We start from the raw sequence: 17,383 nt of genomic DNA, 5'->3' as shown, positions 1-17,383 counted from the left end.
TTGGAAACAACGGGCCTGGCGGGGGACGCGAAAGCGTCGCGGTGCTCAACCGATCGCGCTCTACGAGCGTCGGGGAGATCAATATCTCGCGACCATCGCCAGTGACGTACTTTGGGCTTCGGGATTCCTTGGGATTTTAGACGTTCGCCAATTTTGGGTCTGAACCATCGGGGGGTGGAATTTGTCAAAGGTTTTTTGGACGCTCGAGGGACTCTTGGGAGTCGAGAATAGGCAGGTGTAGACAGGGTGGTCGGCGGAGACGGATTGTCAATGTTTCAGTTGAGGTTTGTTGATGAAATGCTGGAAGGGTAATTAATAATTAGTATGTTAGGTTGATACTATTTTACTAGTATGTGAAATTCGACTTGGGGTTTTGTAAATGATAGTTAGCTTAAAACAATTGTCAGAGCCAGTTTAAAGGGTCATAGTCTTAGTCCTATATTAATTGCATTTCCCTGGTAAACGATGCGAAAGTATTCATTTACATATGTAAATAGAAAATCACTGTCTAAACCTAGGATGATCGCGAGTATGTACGACAACCCTGCACACTTTGTCAGATCTTATCAGGTGTGAATTAAGTGGATTTGTACGATAGCGCCCAGGGGACGTCTTTTTGTGTTTAACGGAAGGGGTCCCATTTTACTGGTCACAAAAGAGAAGCTAATAACACCTGGATCTGTACGATTCGTTCCTTTGGGGTGAAATTTTGGGAAGGGTTGTTGACCAAGCATCGTGAATATTGAGTATGATTTGTAGACACTCTTCGAGGGTAAATTGGGGTGATAGATTTTACTCTGATTTGATTGATATATGTAAAATATTGTTATAAAGAAAATTGAAAAATCAGGTCAGCGATCGTGTTTGGTTCGGACAGGACGGAGCCACGGTTATTCGCGATTTCACTTTCGCCTGGATTTAATCTGCAAAGCCCGACGCGGTTGCTCCCGCGAGGCCAATCAAGGCTGCGAATAGCCAGAAGACAGACGGACTTCGAAAAATTGACATATTGAGTGCATCGATGTTTGCTGGTTCATTGTCTGCGCAGAAATCATATTTGGCAAACAAAAAGCTGAGGGCTTCTTTGTCTCTGCGCTTCGATCGGGACGCGTAAACCCCCGTACAAAGTACTTCGAAGTCGATATGAAATCTGGCACCGGATGGAAAAGTTTGTTTTACGATATCCGCGACAAGTATTTGTCAAATAACGCACTGCGCTCGCCAATATGATTTTTCAAACTCTTTGCGATCTATTATACTTCACTCGCTATAAATCGCTGCATACGTATCGTATAAATCATCGCCACTATTTTATTCGCAAACGTTTCAACCCGGAACACGTAGAGTAAGTCGATATAAAGTTAAAAATTGATAGAGTTTATTCGAAAATTTTTAGATGTCGAGGAAGGATTCGATCCAAAAGAGGGATGCTAGGACGATTTCATCCCCCCTGAAAAACAGAAGACTCCTTCGAGAGGGAATATTCCATTCAAAGGCGGTGACGGGAAAAGGGAAAAGTGTGTTCGGAAACGGGGACACCTCGCGAGAAAGTGGAACTCGTCTCGAAGCAATATCGTTGGGAGCGGAGGTTGCGGGGGTGGTATCCGTGTATTTTGTCGCGAAAGTCGAGGCGCGTCGCGAGTATTTGGCCGTTTGTCGGCCGGCGTAAATACGCGACAATGCCGTCCTTTGTGAGGCTCGTCTATCAGCGATGTTTGCCAAATAAAAGCCTATATGGGGGGGGGCTCTTTGTCTCTGTCTGCCTCGCGGCGCGCGGACGATCCGTGCCAACCCCCCTCCCAAACCACCCTCCACCCCCAATGATACGCCTAGTTGCCTATGAAACTCTGGTATGCCCCTTCAGTGCTCGTACAAAGGGGCATCAAGTTGGCGGTAATGGTGATGCAAAGTATTTCAGGGTGGAACACGTGCGGACGCCGAGGGGTGCCCGGTGCCCTCGGACGCGGTAAATCGGGGCCGACAGCGAGCATACGTTCCTAGGGGTGGGGGAGGACTGTTTGCGGGCTGAATTTGCTGGAAACTATTAGCCGTCTTCGGGAAATCGGTGAAACTGGATGGATTGCCTTTTCTATCTTTCTTTGCTGGGCTGCAAACAACCGAGGGGCGTAGAAAACAATTCATACGAATCTAATTCCTTGGGGGAGGGTGGGGGGAGAAGAACCTGACCTTGGATTACTCGCAAAACTCAAATTCTCCGAATTGCTTCTTCGGTAATTCCAAAAAACAACTGATTGTGCCGAGATTGTTAGCAGAGTTGATAGATTGGAGAGTGTAATTGAAACTTGTATCACTCAACGAGATTAGAAAATATCCTCGACCCACTGTGCTAATTAGATACGCCCGTCGGAAGATTTTAGACCGCGTTAGGTATCGGGGGTTGACGAATAATAAATTTGCCTATTTATAGGATACCCGGAGGAAGATCCGCAGCGCGTATTAGGATGCAGAGACACCCCCTCAGTGCGTGACCAAAGGGTGTTTAGAGGCCCGCAAGCAGGGAGATGCATCTTTCTCCCTTCCAGTCGCGAAACATCGCTGGAACCGTATCGGCATAATTACACGGACGGTGTTAGTGTCACACATCCCGAACAATGCAACGAACGGGACCGTCGTGATGGGGTAGATGCACCTGCAAGGAACCATATTTCACCCGGCGTTCGAGCGACTTTTGTGCCTTTATGCGCCGTGAAATCGCGAGGGTCACCGGGGTTTCCCTAATTTCTATTATGCACCGGATAAGACCGTGTTGGATATCGACCACTCGAATTGCAGGGGATGCTCGATTTTTCCATCGTGCCCTTTCTCCCTCTCGCTGGAGACACTGCTCGAGTGCAACGCGTCGATTTTTCTGAAAAATAGAGGCGGTGGAAAAATTGACATTTTCCAGGTAATGGAAAGCACCCTTAAAATTTATTTTAAATAATTAAGTATGTCGTAATGAAAGCGTTAGGAGTTAATTGTTATCCGTAATTCTACCGTTTATAGACATTTTAAAACAACTAACTGATTCTCCCTTATTAAATATAGCTGTCCCCCATTTATTTGGCAACTTGTCTCCGTGTTCCATCCCCCGGAGAACTTTTTACAAGTTTTCCGCACGTGGTTCTCCGCGCACCCTTTGGTCACGCACAAAGGGGTGTCTCTGCATCATAATACGCGCCTTCTTGAATTCAGTTGCGGCACAGAGATTCACGGAAGGGTGGTCCGCATTTAAAATTACCGTCATTGATTATAAATTATTCGAGCTGCACAACTTGATTAGGGGTACCTACGTTGCAGTAGAGGGTTTCGCATTTTTTCCTAGCAAAACGGTTTTGTTATTGCTATCGGGAGATCCGTATTAGTGGCTTGGAATAAAATTGTTTATAAAGAGTCTCGTTTGAAAGTCTCTAGGGGGTTGCCATTATCAATCGGATGGTCCAATTGTCGAAGGCAAGCCATATCAATGGCGCGTGTCCTCGAGTCTTGTTTCGCCCTTCTCACGGTCTTAACGGCATTCTTGACGTCGGCCCTAGATAAAATGTAATAACGCGTCCTCTTCAGCCTGGCGCGCACGAATCCATCTTTCGTTAACGAGGGTGGAGGCTCACGATTGCGTTCCAGGAATGCGTGATGACTACTTTGTCAGGAATGCGCCGTGGCGCCCATACGCGAAACGAGAGCGTCGGGACGCCCCGTTGGGAGTTGCCAACCTCGCTATCAACCGTCTTCCAGTCAAGGATTCTAATCTCACACTTCTTAAAAATCAATTCTTTTTCCCCCCCAGAGTTCTACAATCTTAAATCTACTCCTTGCATTTGGATGCAAATAACTCTGTAAATTACACTATTTTTAATATCCTGTTGATGAAGGAAACACTAAGAATACAGTCATACAGTATTTGAATTAATACTTAACATTGTGCAATATCTACCATAGTTAATTCTGTTTTAATTCAAACGCAAGACACGGAACACACAGATTAAAAATTGTATTAACGTCGGATTAAAAATTGTTCGAAGGTTTTCTACACGGTGTGCGAGGCAGCAGACGTTCGTGACTTTCGGGGTAAACCATCCCCGCCCCGGTCTTCTGATCCCGCTGCTCTTCGTCGCTCGATAAAGGACACGCCGTGGAAACGAGCTCGAGAGAGCAACAGCGACGATTTCGATTCACTTCGATACCTTTCTTTCGTTTCGAGGCCTCGTGTTTCCCGGGGAATTCTTTGAAGAACGAGGCTCTGGGTAACGTTACTGATGCAGAAATTCGAGCGCGCTTAAAATCCTTTCCGGTGGTCCTCGCGAGGGATTCAGACGATGATCGCGCTGGCTGCAATAAAGACAGAGGAATCCGAACGCGTAAAACTCTTTCCCAGATAAAAACATTTCCAAACGTACGCGTTCGATGAGAAAAAGATTCTGAAGTGAGTGGAGTTTTTGTGAAAAAAAGTATTTTCTCGAACGCGATCGTCGTCCATTATCTACCTTCGTCAATTAATATTTTTAGCAACGTTTTTTGTATACAATACGAACATTTTTCATTAAATAGCGTTCGAATTGATGCATCGTATGCACTCGTTTCGAAATTATGATCGTTTGAAGTTAACGATTTCCAATTTTTCGCTGCGTGCGCATTCCAATTTTATTTATTCTTTGTAGTAACGTTTTCATTACATTTCGTGTAAATAACTGTGCTTTATACCAATTAAAACTTCGGATGCTAGACATACGCAACATTTGACAATTTTCAATCGCGCTCTTTTATGAGTTCCAAAATCAAAGAATCCACCGAATAATTTGCCAAAAAAAAAAAAAAAGAAACTAGCATTTAATTATTCATGTTCCTTATGAATATATATTCTCATCTCTTTGGTAGTCAAATCGTACTCGGCGCGAAATCTTTTCCGCTTTCCTTCGTTCTTTTCTCCGGAGATTTTAAGCGTCGCTCCTTTCCTAAAATCTCCATCTTGCACCTGCAATATTTCGTCTCCCATAACTTATTCATTGCAAGCTGCAAATTATACGATTTAAATATTTCCCTCGAAAACGGTCAACAGTTCAGTGAAATTACATGTAAACAAATACTAAAACTGAAAAACAGATTATAACGATACACAAGCTATACCTTATAGAATGCTCTCTACAAAATTTCCTGCACTTGCAAAGGACACAATTCCTCGTAAGATACATCCTACAAGTGCTCTCGAATTTATAAAATATTCCGTCCCAAAATGAAATACATCACGCAAGTGCTTTGCATTCGCAAAATACACATCTTCATCGAGTACCGTGCACCAACAGAGCGCACTATAATACTCTCGTAGTCGGTTTCGCGTTTCCCGCATCGCCGAGTACCATTATACGTTCGTCGCCGCCGCCCCCTGGCGTTTCCGTAGTCACGAACAAAGCTTGCAGCAATAAAAAAAAAAAAGAAAAAAAAGAAAGAAAGTAAACAAAAACCGAGGGACATCCAGTCGACGTTTCGACGGCGACTGGACTTACGATATAGCCACTCGGCAAACAATGAATCCCCCCCCGTCCATCCTCTCCAGCCACCCCTAACCAGCCCTTCCGCAGCGTTTCTCCGTCGTTGTTTCATCCCTCCGCCCCCCACCTTCAGCCCCACGCCCACCAGCCCTTTATTTCCCCGCGAGGAGATTTTGATTCGCGCGCGATTGGAATTTACCCGCTCCCCCCCCTAGCCCCGACCCGACTTCCGGGGGCCGAAAAATAGATCTCTCGGTGCGCGGCCGGGCGAAGGTGAGCGTTAGATCGCGATTAACAGCGAATTCGTAACTTCAAAGAACGATTTTCCGCGCGCTTGAACAGGCTCGGCCGCACGCGCCGCCACGTGGCCCTCGTGCGACCTTACACGATTGCCAAAAACGGTCGCAGGAACAACTTGTCGGCGTCACGGGATACCCTGGATGATCCTCGATCCCTCGCTGAGTCTCTCGAATCGCTGATCTCCGATCCCACCCAATCGTTCGCGATCATCTTCCTCGAGCGTCAGGTTCGAGGGGAATAGAAACTCTGATTTTTAGATTATTATTAATATATTTTTTCGATTTGTTTTAGGAGAAGTCGCTGTGAAGGTGGGATCTTTGAGTCGAACGATAGATATGTGGCGAGCTTTGCTGGCGGAGGAAGTGAGAGAGATCATAGGAAGACAGAAAAGGAAAGGAGAGCATTTCATCCCGGACCTGGTAGTGGACCCATCACTAAAACAATCCTAGCAGGCCCTATCTTAGACGACGGGACATTGGGTAGTCTGTCGAGGAGTGAAGAACTGTTTCCCAGGTCCGACCCTTGTTTTCCAAACGCGCAGCGCGAGCAATTTCAGGAAACCCCGGTCACTTTGCAAATAGTTGCTCTCGTTTGCAAAGGCCACGAAGATTTCATAGCGATCGTTCTTCCTATTCAGCGAACAGGGGTCCATGAATGTATCGTATTGACAGAGGTCACGTGTCGCTGGCGCATCACGTGCGCTCCTACGCCCATGGGAAACTGAGATGCAGATCCGGGTGAGATCGGTCCGACAAAAGTCAAACTCGCCGGGAGCAATTGCAAACAGTTTCCAATCCCTGTCGATTGATATTTGCGACGCGCTCTTAAAACGATCGACGTCCATTCCTCCCACGATCCATTTAAAACTCATTTAAACATCAAACTTGTTTCTTTCGCTATTGCGCTATTTGTGCAGAGAATTTCGATAGGTTTTAGTTTTGGAAAATATGGAGAAATAAATAAAAATTATTAGTAGATGTTTTAAATTCCTTTTTATTCGAAATCGTTGAGGAATATAGCAAATGTGTCCAACATAATTGCCATGGTTTGTTCTTTCAGGGAAAAAGGGACATCGAGAAAAGAATAACGCGTTCGACGAATCGAGTCGTTATTGTAGTCCCGGTCGAATAAAATCAAGCGTGCACAGCCATCGGCATTTTCAAAGGCAACGTTCGAACACCCCCAGCAACGAATAAATATTGTTCTTTGGCAAAATCACACGGGCACACGACCGATTCATATCCGGGATGACGGGTACCGGCACATACACTCGACGGTATGCTTTTGTTTCAATTGTTTTTCGTTTTATCGATGTAACGTTTCTTCGACCACGCACGGTAAACCAGCAACTAAACGCCGCCGATGAAAAATTAATTTCCGGTCATATTCGCCACGCCGTCCAGCAAACGATTTTCCAATTTACAATTCTGCCATTTGCGCACTGAACAAAGTACTGCAAATTGTTTCCCCCGAATCCTATTGTCTTTATTTATTTATTTTTTTAAATCCTCCGTAAACGACTAGAGAGAAAAATTCCTCTTCGATTATTTTATGTAGAGGATGAAACTATTCTGTGATTATGGATTTGAATGGGTCTTTTCAAACTAAGTATTTATTTTTTTATAGTAGAAACTCATGTTTTTAAGCAGATTCGAAAGATACATATGTGGGGATCGCCTCCTGTACTTGCCACCAGATGGACCGTTCCTCTCGCAAACGCTCGACCGATCTTCTGTTGATACAGGGTGTTCGGCCACCCCTGGGAAAAATTTTAATAGAGGATTCTAGAGGCCAAAATAAGACGAAAATCAAGAATACCAATTTGTTGATAGAGGTTTCGTTAAAAAGTTATTAACAATTAAATTCAATAATTTCAAATCGTTCTGGAAAAATTATTTTCGGTTGCGGGGGTCAATTACAATCATTTTTGGTGAATACACATACTTCCTAAATCCTATCCACTTTCGAGAAAAAAATTCGAGTAAGTGCTGTAAGTTTTGGGTGAAAAAAAAAGACTTTCGAATCGTCTTGGAAAAATTATTTTTAGTTCCAGGGGTCAATTGCAAGCATTTTTGGTCAACAGACATACCCCTGAAATCCTACTCAGTTTCGAGAAAAAAATTCCTTACCGAAAATCTAATTTCTGGCCAGAAATGTCTGCCCGAATTTTCATGCGAATCTTTAAAACGTCATAACTTCTGAACGGATTGGACGATTTTAATGTTTAAAAAAGCAAACTACGCGTATTTTGATGGAGAATATGTACAAATCGCAAAAATGCCCGAAAAGTTGGTCCTTGACCCCGCAAAATGAGAAAAACCCCATAAAAATGGTCCAATTTTCAAACAGTCATAACTCCTACAATTGTGAATATATTTCAATGAAACTTTTTTCTGACATAGAGCTCATGGGTACCTACAGAAAAGTATTAGACAACTTTTCTGTAGGGCGTCAAACAAAAATACTAAAAATGAAAAATGAATTTTTAAGAAAAATCGACAAGGGTAGAGGTGCCTAAATTTTTCGACGAAAAAAAAAATTTCAAATCATTCTGGAAAAATTATTTTCGGTTGCGGGGGTCAATTACAAACATTTTTGGTGAATAGACATACCCCCGAATTTCTATCCACATTCGAGAAAAAAATTCCAATAGGTGCTGAAAGTTTCGGCGAAAAAAAAATTTTTCAAATCGTTCTGGAAAAATTATTTTCAGTTAGAGGGGTCAATTACAATCATTTTTGGTGAATAGACATACCCTCGAAATCTTGCGCATTTCCGAGAAAAAAATTAGCAAAGCCTTCATCGACAAATTGGTATTCTTAATTTTCGTCTTATTTTGGCCTCTAAAATCCCCCATTAAAATTTTTCCCAGGGGTGGCCTAACACCCTGTATATAGGATTGTTTTACACATAATAATACCCTAAGATGAAGCAATTCTTATTCCTTTAACCACTGTTTTAGATCATCGCGAGGGAAGTGTAACTTTCGAACGATTCGATCGCGGATTCCGTCGCAAGAAAGCGGGCACCGCGCAATATGCGAGAGTCTCGTAACGAAAAGTCGCCTGGAAAGTGTGTCTACAGGACTCCAGGTCTAGCGAAAGGAGCCAATTCGAGGGAAGCTATAGGTCGGGTCCGATCCTCATGTGTGAAAATCAAATATCGACGCCGCCCTTCGGCAAGGAACTTTATTCATAAATCGCAAGCGGCGAACGGCGCCGGTGTTTGCCGTGCCCAGATATTAACTGTATCTATGCAGTGCCCACTGGGCTCGGGATATTATGACCGTTCTCGGGGCATAATTAGTAATCCCTGGCACGTGACGGGCACGTGACTGCGGCTCGCACGGCGTACACCTTCGACCAGAAGGGCGGTTTCGCTGGTAGCTGGACCGAGGAGGGGGGGATGATGGTCGAATAGGAGACTCCTGGGTCGCGTGCGTGTTCGAATAGACCGGTTCATAAATATATCGACGGTTCCATTCAATTAAGCCTGTCGTCGGTGGAAAAATTTCACCCCCGCCCCACGTGTCTCAGGAATCTCTTGGAGATTTTAAACGCGTAGTTTCGATACGAAAGGGAGATCCCTCGATCAGAATTTGCTATCATTTCTTTCTAGAGAATTTCACATTACGCGCTATATGGGTCGCTTAAATTGTTCCGTATTTTTATTAATTTCAGTATACATAGCGATTTTCTGCCCTTCTTTGATTCGATAGTTCCTCGTATAGAATTATTTCACAAGTCACTCTGTTTAATCCAAGTTTGTCAACGTCTTTTACATGTATACCAAAGGGTTTCTCCCGTAGATAAATATGCATCGGATAGTTAAGAAGTATACAGAATTTATCTCATCGAAAAGCATTTAAAATTGTTGAAGATACAGTTGTTTGGTTGAAACCACTTTCATTTTCTCATAATCGACTTGGGATAACAGTTCACAAAAACTCTGTATTTGAAATTTACCATCGAGAGGGACGGAGCATCCATCGAGCTTGAAAACGGAACCACCCTACGCGAACGATCTGTCATAAAAAAAAAGTTCACGCGGCGGTTTTCCCGAGGACTCGACGATAAATTGGCCAGACCCCGTAGGATCAACAGGCTTCGGGAAAGGAACTCCGACAAATTGCAAACGATTCGCGTCGCGTTGTTTGTCTCTGGACCGCGGCCGAGTACGTGGCACCCGGGACGCGAGAATTTTTACGAGCGGTTACCCGCGCGAAACGTTTCGTCAGGAATATTCCCACCGTGGAGGGTGGCCGGGAACGGTCATTAATTATTTATGTGCGGCAAGACGTAACGATCGCGACGCGTGTCGGGGCTTTTAGAGGCTCGGGCGACGGTTCCGCCGATGGTCGCCACCTTTGCACCTTCTGATCACCGTCGAGGAACGTTGTCGACGACTTTATTACCGTTTGGGCCATTTCCACGCCCGCTCTAATGGCCCACCGTCCCTCACCGATCGATTTTTGCGGACCACACTCGGTTTCTAGATTTTTTTTTTCACGAAATACTCGCAAAAATTAACTGTTGAACGTATAGCGTTTCTTTAAGATTAATTTGATGTTAATTAGTTGGTTTCAAAGTCGTGGGCGAGCAAACAGGCTCTACGTTTATTTTAATCTTTACGTAAACGACTCTTTGCCGTTTGCCACCCGTTTAAAATAAATGCCACAGTTATCGATATTCGATACAAATGGATCGCTGGATACAAATGGCCTTTTAGAAAGGTCATCCCTTTGAGGATAGCGATGACAAAGTTACGAGAATCGTGTATGAATTTTTCGAATATTGTACGCGATCACGTTTCATAGGGTACGATTTAATTAACAGCGACCACGGTTTTGATATCTCGGATTCACTGGCACCGTGAACGATAACAATGTATGGACAGCTTTCTGTTCTCAGGAGATGAAAAACTCTGACGATTATTCGTTATCGGTTTCAAAACATTAACATATGCTCCCGTAGCCTCGGGATTAACGAACCGTTCTGAAGTCTGTTAAAGAGTCCAGTATATTATTGTTAACAAACTAGAAAAATTAAAAAAAAAAATACAGAAACAAATAGAGAAACTCTTGTAACAAAGTTAAAAAACTTTGTAATTGATTTTCTCTGTTTTTCTTTCTCAATTTAATTAATGCAAAAATATCTAACTGTTTAGAATCTTACTGTTCATGGAACTGGGTCCGTTGCTCTACTGTAAAGATTTGCAACGAATCAGGTTCGCGAAAAAAGAATGAGGAAAGGTTGTGGGAGGGTTGAAAATGGCGCCGGGAGAAAACAGGCCGAGTCTCTGCGTATCGAGCGGCTCTAGCCTGGTACAAGGGATCAACATGAGCTTAACGGCAGGCGCCAATATACCTAGCCACCCCTCACCCCCGCATACCGACCAAGCCGTCAAGCTGTGGTATTAAACGGGGCATGCGTGAGGTCCACGGTGGTTGGTCACGTGTACGTTTCCAACAGCCCTCGTCCTCCGCCGCCCCCGCGTAGGGGTTGTGCGTACATTCTTACGATTTCTAAGGAAGTGTTGCCTTCGTGCAACGACGCCGAGACAATTAAATTAAATACGAGACCGGGGGAACCGGAGGGTCGACGGTGTCCTTGCCCAGGAGACTCGCAGAGGGCGCAATTTTTTATTTTTAAATTCTACACTTTCTGTTTAACCCCTACTTTCGGATTATTTTGTAACCACGTATGATTTATATATTTATACATTCCTATGATAGCTTTGAGCTTTTATTAATACATATAGTATAGTTTGGTTGTTAAAACTTACCTGACTTTTGTCTTTATACTTATTTTCGTAAGTTTGTTAAAATTTGTGAATTCTATCTAAATTTACTTCGAAGGGGCTAATACATCGAACGGTTCTATCCGCGACATTTTGTTTTCTGAACGAGGAACGCCGCGAAAACTTCGTCCCGATCGAGTCATGAATATTCCGAGGCGGATTCGCAGTAATATTGAAATCGGGGGATGATAAAAAAAATTCCTTCGGTGAGCGCGTCGTCGATCTATTTGCAATCCTTTCAAGAAAATGAATCAATCCGAAGAAGGATATTTCAAACAATCCGTCCCGGTCTCGTTCCTCGATTAATTCTCCATTTTACGAAAAGCTCGATTTTTTTCGCCGTCTCGCTGGAATTCCAATTATTCGGGGCATTCTTTCGCAATTAATATTTCGTGTTTAATGGCTCGAATTCCTGGCCCTCTGTAATGTGAAATTTTCAATGTGCTACGAAAATTGCTGTTAATGGGTCATCGAACAAAATATCTACAAATTGCGAAAAAAAATAATAAAAAAAACTGTTACTCGACATTTTTAAATTCTCGTCCCGGAACTTAATTAATACTTTCGTGCACAGAATTTATTGATTTAATTTTTATTTTATCGTTTTTCAGTGTATCTTGCGATTATAAAATCGTGGTACGATCGAAGAATGGAAAATATCGCGACGCGAGGACGTCAGCGATGGCAGAAACGTTTCCGCGGTGAGTTCCCTTTCGATCCTTGGACTCTAGTCTGTGCTGTAGCATTGTATAAAGCGCAAGCCTCGTCCTGTAGTAGGAGTCTCCCTGCTCCTCCTCACCGCACTATTGACGGGAGTTTTAATAAAAGTACCCCCACCAGGAAGGCTAAACGTCGCAGTGGAAGGACCCGGTGAACGCCGAGCCAAGAAGATATTGGGTAAAGCAAAGATCGTAAGGACACTTACAGACATCGGGCCCTGACGAAATTTCAGAGATTGAGACCGTCGCCGCCTAGCGAAGTAATCGTAATTTTCACCATAAAAGTAACGCCTGTAAAACGCAAAGATCTACCAGGCGAAAATGCCCCGATTTCCATCTTATTTTTTTCTTATTACGCTCGATCCTCTTATAACACAATATTCCGCGACATTTAATTTAAAGATTTTAGTCTATCGTTACGTCGAGGCATTGGAACAATATGGATGCCATTTTCTATTCGTTTCGCGAATCAAATTTGTGTTACCACGCCGTATACCGCCATTGTAATACAAAGCTACGTAATCTAATACAATATTAATGTATATTTTCGCAGTGTATTTACCTCGACTTGCGTCAGCCATGTTGGAACCGAATTAATAAGTTCAGGGAACCGCCGTGCGGTTAAAAATAACAAGAAAGCCACTGAAATCGCAACGTCCCAATATCATCCAAGATTCTCAAGATTTTCGAAGACTCGAATGGTAATTTCTCTGCACTGTGGAATAGTTTGAAAACGTTCGAGTAAGTATCGAAGCGTCGCGAACGATCCTTCGAGATCGATACATCCGGCGTCGGGGCTAAAGTGGCCCCGACCGTTCGATCACGAGCGAGCGGGTATTGCTCAACGATCTGCGAGCGCAAATAGAAGTAACAGAGGGATTAAAACAGTTTGTGGTCAAACACAGAAGGTCCCGCGCGTTGAATGGTAGAAACGGTGGATCTCTCGCGCCACGAGCATTGTACGAGGATCGACGGGAACAGGACTAGTCTTTCTATGGGATCGTCGATGCGTCATAATGGCCTGGGAGTGTATTCAAAGGGTGATTTGCCACCTTATATTCCGCGGCATCGAACCGTGATCCAGAGATTCACGGATCGGAGGCGTTGCGTCGATTAATTTCCTACTCGAAGATCCTGGAGGACAATCTGCTCCCGCGTACGTCGATCGATCCTTCGAATCATAGTTGGTCAAAATTCATTGTCGAGAAACATAATTTTTTAGATCCAAGTGTGAGTTACTTTTTAACCTACGGTGGACGAAGTTTCTATAAGAAATCGTTTCATTTTTATTATAAACGAAACTTGCACAGGAACGAGCTATTATAATATCAGATTGAAATTGTATTTTTGTAAGGAATTAATTTCAGCGCTTGATATGTAATCGTATTTTATCAAACGCGCTACTTTTGCGTTTCCATCAAACGCAATACCGTGCATACGAATCCACCGCGAACCGTTTCCACCGAACAGAAAGACACACTTAATCGGGAATGGCCCGACCAGCTCGTAATCGTTGCAACAAAGGATGAATTTCCGCGGAGCGACGGACAGTCCGGCGAACCTGTTCGAGGCGAAAAACAAACCGAAACACCTGTGATTAGTTTGCAGACACCGGCGAAACGACACGCTTAATCGATAGTTAAGTAAACACCGAGGACTCCGATCCGTAATAGCGTGTCAAATCTACGAGGGTAATCGGCGTAGCCTGTCAGCTGTGTCCACAATGACACTTTTCAGCTTCGACTTTTAAAGACCCCGAAGCGTTCGATTCGCTCGCCCAGATCGCGATCTTCGATCAACTTTAGCGCCTCTGGCTTTTGGAATCAAAAAGGACCCACTTAAGACACCATGGATTTAAAGATCACCAAAAGTCGACGTACAATTTTCTCCGCCATTTTATTTCACTTTGGACGAGCGCACCGTCGGCTAACTAAAGATTCGTTGCGAACTTTTAACTAATTTTGTATCGTTTTCCCCGTTGTCTTAGGGATAAATAATTATTTCGTATTCCTAAAAATCATATGAAACATTTTTGTATTCTGTTGTGATCCAAAGCTGGCCAATTTCTATTATACTTCTTTCCCCCAAAAATATAAACAGGAGAAAATTGTCAGTCTTCCTACGGTGCTAATAATCGGCTTTTTTTTTAAATTAGCAATTAATTCGTGATTAAAGGAGGAAAAATCGGTCGTTCAATAATCTGTGTTCGTTGGAGGGTTGAGAGCCCCGGGGAAATATTTTCAGGGCGCATGTCAGTCGTTCGGGGGTGGAATATCAAGCGTCGCGAGGGCGGAGCCGACGGCTACCCGCATGGCTTCGTCCTCCGTCGTTCCTCGAACAATAACCTTTAACCTTATCTTACTTAGGCGTTAACTTCGGTCCGAACTTCCAGATGCAGGTAAAGTTCATTCGACTTTAATGTCTCGCGCGGATTAACAACCCAACCCCGTGGTATTTATTCGTCGCGGCGGTCGCGGAAATATGGGACACCCTCGGGATTCCACCGACCGAGAACTACGTTCCGCCCCTCCGGAACCGGTGCTCCAAGTTTCGTAAAGGTCAACAGTGTTGCAATCAGCCGCGTATTGTCCACTGGGCGAACTGGCGCGGAAACACAGGTGGACGATACGAAACGGCTCGATATTAAGATAAAATAGTGCAGTATACGGGGGCGTGGAAACCATAGAATTCTCCAAATAAGAGATGTAGAACTTTCGATCATTGTAGCCGCCATATTTATTATTCGATCGTCAAAGTTACGTGACGTTTGTATTCAAATTATTAAAATTTATTGCCGAAATTTTGGTTTCGAACAACGGGGTAGGTGTAAAAATTTCAAATCGTTCTAAAAAAATTATTTTTAGTTAAAGGGGTCAATTACAAACATTTTTGGTGAATAGACATACCCCCGAATTTCTATCCACGTTCGAGAAAAAAATTCCAATAGGTGCTGAAAGTTTCGGTGAAAAAAAATTTTTCAAATTGTTCTGGAAAAATTATTTTTGATTGCGGGGATCAATTACAATCATTTTTGGTGAATAGACATACCCCCGAAATCCTAACCAGTTTCGAGAAAAAAATTCCTTACCGAAAATATAATTTCTGGCCAGAAATGTCTGCCCGAATTTTCATGCGAATCTTTAAAACATCATAACTCTTGAACGGATTGACGGATTTTAATGTTTAAAAAAGCAAACTACGCGTATTTTGATGGAGAATATGTACAAATCGCAAAAATATTCGAAAAGTTGGTCCTTGACTCCGCAAAATGAGAAAAACCCCATAAAAATGGTCCAATTTTCAAACACCTATAACTCCTACAATTGTGAATATATTTCAGTGAAACTTTTTTCTTAAGTAGAGCTCATAGGTACCTACAAAAAAGTATTAGACAACTTTTCTGTAGGACGTCAAACAAAATTACTAGAAATGAAAAACGAATTCTTAAGAAAAATCGACGGGGGGTAGGTGCCTAAATTTTTCGACGAAAAAAAAACTTTTCAAATCGTTCTGGAAAAATTATTTTCGGTTGCGGGGGTCAATTACAATCATTTTTAGTCAATAGACATACCTCCGAAATCCTACGCAGTTTCGAGAAAAAAATTCTTTACCGAAAATATAACGTGCGACCAGAAATGTTTCTATAATTTCATTTTCTGTCTCGCTTCTTGTGTTGATTTCTGTAACCTGTTAGTAATGTTGCGAGTGTTAGTGAATTCAAAGTCTCTGTTAGTGGATTTCGGACTCTGAAAGTGTAAAGTTCATATAAACATGCCATGGAACTCCCTCCATTTATATGTATCCGACGGGGGATAAAGGAGTCCGCTTGATCCATCTTCTATTCCTCAGTACTCCTATTATCTGAGCTGTTACTAGTTTCCAGACCCAATGTCTTTTCTAATTGAGTTCTTTTTTTCAGCTTCCAAAATACTTGGTTCTTTTACACGTTCTCTCAAACCGAAAGATCCAAAATCAAGGGAGGAACAGGACCTTCTAAGTTTTTCAAGTTTACAAACACCGAGCGAACAGGATTACCCGGGTTTCGACGGCGACCCAGGGCTACCGGTAAACCGATCACAGTCCGCGTAATGTGATTTAAACGTCACCCTAACGAGATCAGTTCGCCCCCGAGCGTCGTTGCAAGGGTGCAAACGATTAATCCGTGACTTTTCGTTCCCGATCGAAGCCGCCCGGGAGATCCTTGGCTACGACAGAAACGAGACGAGGGTCCCAGCTGTCGGCGGGGCAGCGGCTGCACGTACAATATCGCCGTGGCTTTTGGGGGATCCAAGATGACGATCCTTCCGTCGCTCTACGGGAGGGTAACCTACTGGCGTCAGCTTGCGAGGGAAGAAACAAACGGCTGACCCCGCTGCCGCGCCGGACTAGAACTGGAAAAACTGTCTCTTGGCCCGGATTATTGGTGTATCAGCGATACGTTGAATTATTGGAGGAACCGTATCGAGCATTACGAGCTGACACCGGAGCACTCCGTTTTGCAAATTACGCCCGCGCGATTCACTTGCCTCTGTAACGCTCCCCCTGGCAGATCGAATAGGGTCTCGTTAGTAGGCCAAACGGTGAATAACGTGTGGACGCGCGATATTGTCGATTAGAGGGCACGGTTGTGGAGAGAGGAAGCTGCTCGAGGAATGCAACAGAATTCTCGATAAGAGTGAGAAGCAGCCAGAGAGAGAGCGAGATACAATTAAAGCGAGGATAACTAGGTTATCGAGACACCGGCTGCACTTTGATCTATACTGCCAGGATCTAGGCAACAATTGTTCTCGCTGACCCTTCGATAGATGGGCGTACAAACGCAGAGGGTTATGGCGAGCTTTACTGATGGAGGAAGTGAGAAAGATCGTAGATCCCGGAGGCCCTGCTAGTGGACCCATCTCTAAAATAATCCTTGCAGGCCCGTCTTTGGACGACAGGATATTGGATAATCGGTCGAGCACTTGCGAGAAAGTTAAGAGCGTAGCCCTCTGGTGACGCCATAGGATGATATCGAATGATAATAGAATCTCCACACCGAGTTGGATCACATTCTTTTTATTTTCATTTACGAATCTTACT

At 43.7% G+C, this 17,383-nt stretch overlaps 1 long non-coding RNA gene across 1 annotated transcript; it reads left to right on the top strand.

The window, feature by feature from the left end:
• The first annotated feature begins 6,863 nt into the window (after positions 1-6,863).
• Positions 6,864-17,380, top strand: LOC143344328 (uncharacterized). The gene is made up of 5 exons (XR_013080095.1): positions 6,864-7,062; positions 12,197-12,286; positions 12,426-12,564; positions 16,224-16,369; positions 16,491-17,380. It is a non-coding gene; the product is annotated as an uncharacterized LOC143344328 (long non-coding RNA).
• Positions 17,381-17,383: the final 3 nt, after the last annotated feature.

The sequence above is a fragment of the Colletes latitarsis genome, chromosome 8, assembly GCF_051014445.1.
Source record: "Colletes latitarsis isolate SP2378_abdomen chromosome 8, iyColLati1, whole genome shotgun sequence".
NCBI lineage: Eukaryota > Metazoa > Arthropoda > Insecta > Hymenoptera > Colletidae > Colletes > Colletes latitarsis.
This window is presented reverse-complemented; position numbering and strand designations above follow the sequence as displayed.